Raw genomic sequence first — 8106 nt, forward strand, 5'->3', positions numbered from 1 at the left:
ATAGCACAGTGAGAGTACTTTCACCACACGGACTACAGAGGTTCAAGAAGGTGGCTCACCACCACCTTCTCAAGGGCGATTCAGGATGGGCAATAAATGCTGGCACTGCCAGTGAGGGCCCCATCCTGTGAAATTAATTTTAAAAATTACCCTCTTTACAAACCTATTGTGATGTCTGATCTCACTGATATCTGATTTCACTGTGATGCACAGTATGAGGGTGAGGCTTGTCCTGTGATCTCATGGATTGACCCATCCAGTTAAAGGGCCTCACCTTGCTGAAACAGTATTTGCCACACACTTGTGTTTCATTTAGGTTCCAATGACTTGATGTGCAAGAATACAGTAAGAAGTCTCCACGTGGTTACTGTCATGTATGTAACCACAATGTAACACCACTGTATTACTGTGCACACTCAACCTAGATGCACATCTTGACCACAAAGGGTGGGAGAATGCCCATACCTGTCCTTCCAGGTATATAAAGGGAGGTCCCACGCAGGGTCAAGAGCAGGTCACAGAGTGTCCTTGTTCCCAGAATGTGCCTCATGTGGTTTCATGCTGTAGAGTAAGGACTTTACATTGGCGAAGAGAAACGGGAATTCACGACCCACGAGAATGGCTACCGGTACCACAGAGGAACATTACTGTGTTGGGGAAGACTGGGACAATTTCATCAAGAGGCTTCAGCAAAGCTTCGTTATGAAAGAATGGCTGGGTGATGCAGCAGCCGACAAGCGAAGGGCTCATCTCTTGACCAGCTGCGGACCAAAGACTTATGCGCTCATGAAGGACTTACTAGCACCCGAAAAGCCGGTGAACAAAACCTTTGAGGAACTTAGCAAAGTGATCGGGGAGCACCTCAAATCGGCGAGCAGCATACATATGGCCCGACACAGGTTCTACACCCACCGGCGTCTTGAAGAATAGATCATACTGGACTTTGTAGCGGACCTTCGGTGTTTGGCCAGCCTCTAAGTTCACAGATGCCTGCAAGGGAGAGATGCTAAGGGACTTCTTTATCGAGGGCATTGGTCAAGAGGGAATTTTTCGTAAATTAATTGAGACCAAGGATTTGACCTTGGAAGCGGCAGCGTTGTTAGCTCAAACTTTCATGGCAGGGGAGGAAGAGACGTAAATAATATACGCGCGCAAGTCTGCCTCCAATGCGGCGATGGATCAGGGAGTCAACTTCATTAATGCAACTCAGAGCCCCGCAGGCAGGCAGGGGCAGTCCAACACTCCCCAGGCAGCAATAGACCCCAGAGTAGGACTTCAACAGAGACAATGGCAGGCTGAACGGACATTTATGCCATCACAGTGGACAATGCGGCCTGGGATGGGGCCATTGACACCCACTAATATGGTACTCAAGAGCAGTCAAAGGGGCAGTCAGCGCGGAATGCCTGGCCATAATCCTTTTGTTCCAAACAATGGAAACTTTAACTTATGCTGAAGGTTTGGGGGAAAACATTCAGCTAGATCTTGCAGATTTCAACAGTTTGTCTGCAGAATCTGCAATCTCAGTGGCCATTTAGTCTGGTTGCAGGCCTCCTCCTCGAATGTGCAGGAGGCCTGCAACCAGGCTAATATATGAGGTGGATGGACCAGAAAAGGGTTCTTTGGGGCAGGATGGCTTTTGGGGCAAATCGATGGACGCCGAGGTACAGCGGGTCCATGTGGCGAACATTCACAGCTCATACACCAAAACGCCACCAATGATGATGAGGATTTTATTGAACGATATCCCAGTACGCATGGAGCTGGACACGGGCACCAACCAGTCATTCATGGGCGTTCAGCAATTTGAGAAGCTATGGCCGCTTAAAGCCAATAGACCCAAACTAGAATGTATTGAGACACAATTACAGACTTACACGAAATAAATCATCCCGGTGCTAGGCAGTGCAATGTTGGCTGTCACACACAATGGGTTAGTGAATCGGCTGCCGCTCTGGATTGTCCCGGGCAATGGTCCCGCATTATTGGGAGGAAGCTGGTTAGCCGAGATGAACTGGAAATGAGGGGATGTTCACGCAATGTCATCTGTGGAGCGAAGTTCGTGCTCATAAGTCCTACAACAATTTAATTCACTATTCCAACCTGGCATCGGGACTTTCAAAGGCACTAAAGTAGTGGTACACATCACACCGGACGCCAGGCCAGTGCACCACAAAGCCAGAGCGGTGCCATATGTGATGCGAGAAAAGAAATCGAGAGCGAATTGGACCGGCTGTTGAGAGAGGGCATCATCTTGCCTGTTGAATTCAGTGACTGGGCGAGCCCCATCGTCCCTGACCTAAAAGCTTATGGCTCTGTCAGGATCTGTGGCGACTGCAAGGCCACCATCAATCGGGTGTCCCGACAAGATCAATACCCGCTCCCGAGAGCGGAGGACCTCTCCGCCACGCTGGCAGGTGGCAAGCTGTTCACCAAGTTGGGCCTCACTTCAGCCTATATGAGCCAGGAACTGGCCGACGAATCTAAACTACTGACCACCATCACCGCGCACAAGGAACTGTTCGTTTAAAGCAGGTGCCCATTTGGCATTCGATCAGCAGCCGCGATTTTTCAACGAAACATGGAAAGCCTGCTCAAATCCATCCCTGGAACGATCGTATTCCAGGATGACATCCACATCTCGGGTCAACACACCAAGGAACACCACCACAAGCTGGAGGAGGTGCTACGCCGACTGGACCGGGTAGGCCTGCGACTCAAGAAGTCGAAATGTGTGTTCTTAGCTCCTGAGGTTGAGTTTCTGGGCAGGAGGTTGCTGCAGATGGGATTCGGCCCACCGAATCCAAAACAGAGGCGATTCGGCGAGCACCCAGGCCCTGCAACACATCGGAGATGCGTTCATTCCTGGGACTGTTGAACTATTTCGGGAACTTTCTGCCGAACTTGAGCACGTTATTGGAGCCGCTACACGTGCTCCTGTGTAAGGGTTGCGATTGGTTTGGGGGGGACTGTCAGGAACGGGCTTTCGATTGGGTGCAAAACCTACTTTGTTCAAACAAGTTGTTAACCCTGTACGACCCCTGTAAAAGATTGGTTCTGACATGTGATGCATCGTCCTATGGGGTTGGGTGCGTGTTGCAGCAGGGCAATGCTGAGGGTCAGCTACAACCTGTGGTTTATGCTTCCAGGTCGCTATCTCAGGCAGAACAGGGATATGGGATGGTCGAGAAAGAAGCCCTTGCATGTGTCTATGGTGTAAAAAAAATGCATCAGTACCTCTTTGGCAGGAAGATCGAATTAGAGACGGACCACAAGCCCTTAACATCCCTGTTGTCAGACAGCAAGTCTATCAATGCCAATGCGTCAGCCCGCATCCAGCAATGGGCTCTCACGCTGGCTGCGTATGACTACACCATCCGGCACTGGCCCGGCACTGAAAATTGCGCTAACGCGCTCAGCAGGCTTCCACTGGCCACCACTGAGGGGGCAGCGGAGCAAAGCGCTGAGATGGTCATGGCCGTCAATGCCTTTGACAGCGCAGGCTCCCCCATCACAGCCCGCCAGATCAAAATCTGGACAAACAGAGATGCTCTCCTATCCCTGATTACGAAATGTTTCCTGACTGGGGATTGGGCGCCCGCACACGGAGCATGCCCTGAGGAGGCCAGACCTTTCCACAGACGGATGGATGAGCTCTCCATCCAAGCCAACGGCCTACTATGGGGCAGCCAGGTAGTTATGCCCCAGAAGGCCAGGGAGGCATTTATCAGGGAACTCCACAGCAAGCACCCAGGTATTGTGCTGATGAAGGCCATTGCCCAGTCACATGTTTGGTGGCCTGGAATTGATTCAGACCTGGAACACTATGTTCGCAGGTGCACGACGTGTGCCCAGCTTGGTAATGCCCCCAGGGAGGCCCCGCTCAGCCCGTGGCCCTGGCCCACCAGGCCATGGTCACGCATTCATGTAGACTACGCAGGCCCGTTCATGGGAAAGATGTTCCTCATTGTGGTAGATGCGTACTCGAAATGGATCGAGTGCATCATTCTAAATTCATGCATGACATCCACCACTGTGGAAAGCCTACGTGTGATCATTGCAACCTACAGCTTGCCAGACATCCTGGTCAGTGATAATGGCTCATGTTTCACAAGCGACAAATTCCAGGAGTTTATGACAGGTAATGGCATCAACCACGCTAGGACAGCGCCGTTCAAGCCGGCCGCCAATGACCAGGCAGAACGGGCGGTCCAAATCATCAAGCAAGGCATGCTCAGGATTCAAGGACCCTCCCTACAATGCCGCCTATCGCGCCTCCTGCTGGCCTATAGATCTCGACCGCACTCGCTCACGGGGATCCCGCCTGCAGAGCTACTTATGAAACGGACACTCAAAACTCGGTTGTCCCTCATTCACCCAGTCCTGACCGACATAGTTAAGGGCAAGCGCCAGTCCCAAAACGAGTACCATAAACGTAATTCGAGGGGGACATGTATAGAGATAAATTATCCTGTATTTGTTCTCAATCACACCATGGGGCCCAAATGGCTTGAGGGTACCGTAATTGACAAAGAGGGGAATAGGGTCATTGTGGTAAAATTCAACAATGGTCATATATGCCTTAAGCATCTGGACCAAGTAAAAAAAAGGTTCAGCTTTGCTACGGAGGAACCTGAAGAAGACCATGAGATGGAGCTCACATTACCGCCAGTGAACGAGCAACAGGAGCAATCAGAAGAATGCACAGTCCCTGCGGTCGGCCCGGACAGGCCGGAATCACCACAGGTGACAGATACTCATGTCAGTATCCAACAACCAGAGCCCCAACTGCGGTGCTCCACGAGGGAGCGTAGTCCACCTGAAAGACTAAACCTATGATCCTAATAAGACTTTGGGGGGGGGGAATGTGATGTCATGTATGTAACCACAATGTAACACCACTGTATACACTCAACCTAGATGCACACCTTGACCACAAGGGATGAACTTGTGGGAGACTGCCCATACCTGTCCTTCCAGGTATATAAAGGGAGGTCCCACACAGGGTCATCACTTTGGTGTCCTGTAAATAAAGAGCAGGTCACAGAATGGTCATGTCCCCAGAATGTGCCTCGTGTGGTTTCATGCTGTAGAAACATAGAAACATAGAAAATAGGTGCAGGAGTAGGCCATTCAGCCCTTCTAGCCTGCACCGCCATTCAATGAGTTCATGGCTGAACATGCAACTTCAGTACCCCCTTCCTGCTTTCTCGCCATACCCCTTGATCCCCCTAGTAGTAAGGACTTCATCTAACTCCCTTTTGAATATATTTAGTGAATTGGCCTCCACTACTTTCTGTGGAAATTCCACAGGTTCGCCACTCTCTGGGTGAAGAAGTTTCTCCTCATCTCGGTCCTAAATGGCTTACCCCTTATCCTTAAACTGTGACCCCTGGTTCTGGACTTCCCCAACATTGGGGACATTCTTCCTGCATCTAACCTGTCTAAACCCATCAGAATTTTAAACATTTCTATGAGGTCCCCTCTCATTCTTCTGAACTCCAGTGAATACAAGCCCAGTTGATCCAGTCTTTCTTGATAGGTCAGTCCCACCATCCCGGGAATCACTCTGGTGAATCTTCGCTGCACTCCCTCAATAGCAAGAATGTCCTTCCTCAAGTTAGGAGACCAAAACTGTACACAATACTCCAGGTGTGGCCTCACCAAGGCCCTGTACAACTGTAGCAACACCTCCCTGCCCCTGTACTCAAATCCCCTCGCTATGAAGGCCAACATGCCATTTGCTTTCTTAACTGCCTGCTGTACCTGCATGCCAACCTTCAATGACTGATGTAGAGTAAGGACTTTACAGTTATGACCCAGAGAACAGGGTGATGGGCCATGGGCACTGATGGGATTGTTTGTCTCCTACCAGTGATGTTAAGTAGTTATATATATTTACTGCAACAGCTGGAGGCCGAATAGCTGCATAAGCACTGTCCATCATTTAAATACATCATTGCAGATCTGTATCTCTGAGCATTTCTTTCATAACATAGAAACATAGAACATAGAAAATAGGTGCAGGAGTAGGCCATTCGGATCTTTGACTACCATTCAATACGATTATGGCTGATCATCCAACTTCAGTACCCCATTCCTGCCTTCTCTCCATACCCCCTCTGATCCCTTTAGCTGTAAGGGCCACATCTAACTCCTTTTTGAATACATCCAACGAACTGGACACAACAACTTTCTGTGGTAGAGAATTCCACATGTTCACAATTCTCTGGGTGAAAAAGTTTCTCCTCATCTCGGTCCTAGATGGCTTACCTCTTATCCTTAGACTGCGACCCTTGATTCTGAACTTCCCAAACATCGGGAACATTCTTCTGCATCTAACCTGTCCAGTCCTGTCAGAATTTTATATGCTTCTATGAGATCCCCTCTCATTCTTCTAAATTCCAGTGAATATAAGCCGAGTCGATCCAGTCTTTCTTCATATGTCAGTCCTGCCATCACGGGAATCAGTCTGGTGAACCTTCGCTGCACTCCCTCAATAGCAAGAATGTCCTTCCTCAGATTAGGAGACCAAAACTGAACATAATATTCCAGGTGAGGTCTCACCAATGCCCTTTACAACTGCACTAAGACCTCCCTGCTCCTATACTCAAATCCCCTCGCTATGAAAGCCATCATGCCATTTGCTTTCTTTACTGCCTGCTATACCTGCATGCCTACTTTCAATGACTAATGTACCATGACACCCAGGTCTCGTTACACCTCCCCTTTTACTAATCTGTCACCATTCAGATAATAATCTGCCTTCCTGTTTTTGCCACCAAAGTGGATAACCTCACATTTGTGTATATTTTACTACATCTGCTATGCATTTGCCCACTCACTAACCTGTCCAAGTCACCCTGCAGTCTCTTAGCATCCTCCTCACAGCTCACACCACCACCCAGCTTAGTGTCATCTGCAAACTTGGAGATATTACATTCAATCCCATTGTCTAAATCATTAATATATATTGTAAATAGCTGGGGTCAGCACTGAACCTTGCGGTATCCCACTAGTCACTGCTGGGTCATTCTGAAAAGGACTAGTTTATTCCCACTCTTTACTTCCTGTCTGCCAACCAGTTGTCTATCCACGTCAATACATTACCCTCAATACCATGTGCCTTAATTTTGCACACTAATCTCTTGTGTGGGACCTTGTCAAAAGCTTTTTGAAAGTCCAAGTACACCACATCTACTGGGGGTTCTCCCTTATCCACACTATTAGTTACATCCTCAAAAAATTCGAGAAGATTTGTCAAGCATGATTTCCCTTTCATAAATCCATGCTGAATTGGACCGATCCTGTCACTGCTTTCCAAATGTGGAAGGTTGGCGGGCAACATTTGCCACTGAAGCACGCAATATTGGGACAGGTGACCAAAAACATGAGGTCAGTTTTGAGGGGTTTAGGGAAGGCATTCGAGAGTTGGGGAGCCCATATAATTGCAGGTGAGTAGCTAGGGAAGGGAAAGCATTGACAATCTGGCAGAGCCTGCTCCTGTGGCGGAAGCAAAGTGGGTAGACCTCTGCTGTGGCCCACCCTGCTGGCCATCTACTGCTGTAGGATTCTTCCTCCTCCTCTCCCCCACCCCACTGTCAGCAAGGGCAGACGTCGATGACTAAGTCCAACACCTCCTTCAATGTGCCAGTGCAGCCTTCAGTCACCTGAGGGAGAGAGTGTTTGAAGGCCAGGACCTCAAACCCAGCACCAAGTTCATGATCGACAGAGCAGTCGAGATTGCTGCCCATCTATATGCTTCAGAGACATGGACTATGTGCAGCAGGTACCTCAAAGCACTGGAGAAGTACCACCAATGCTGCCTCCGCAAGACCCTGCAAATCCATTGGCAGGATAGGCGCACCAACATCAGTGCTCTCGCTCAGGCCAACATCCCCAGCATCAAAACACTGACCACACTCAATCAGCTCCGATGGACGGGCCACATCGTCCGCATGCCCGATACTAGACACCCAAAACAAGCTCGACTCAGAGCTCCGATACGGCAGATGGGCAGAGGAAATGCTTCAAGGACTCCCTCAAAGCCTCCTTGAAAAGGTGCAACTCCTGGGACTCCCTGGCCCAAGACCACCCAAAGTGGAG

The sequence above is a fragment of the Pristiophorus japonicus genome, chromosome 11 (assembly GCF_044704955.1).
Source record: "Pristiophorus japonicus isolate sPriJap1 chromosome 11, sPriJap1.hap1, whole genome shotgun sequence".
In the NCBI taxonomy this organism is placed as follows: Eukaryota; Metazoa; Chordata; class Chondrichthyes; family Pristiophoridae; genus Pristiophorus; species Pristiophorus japonicus.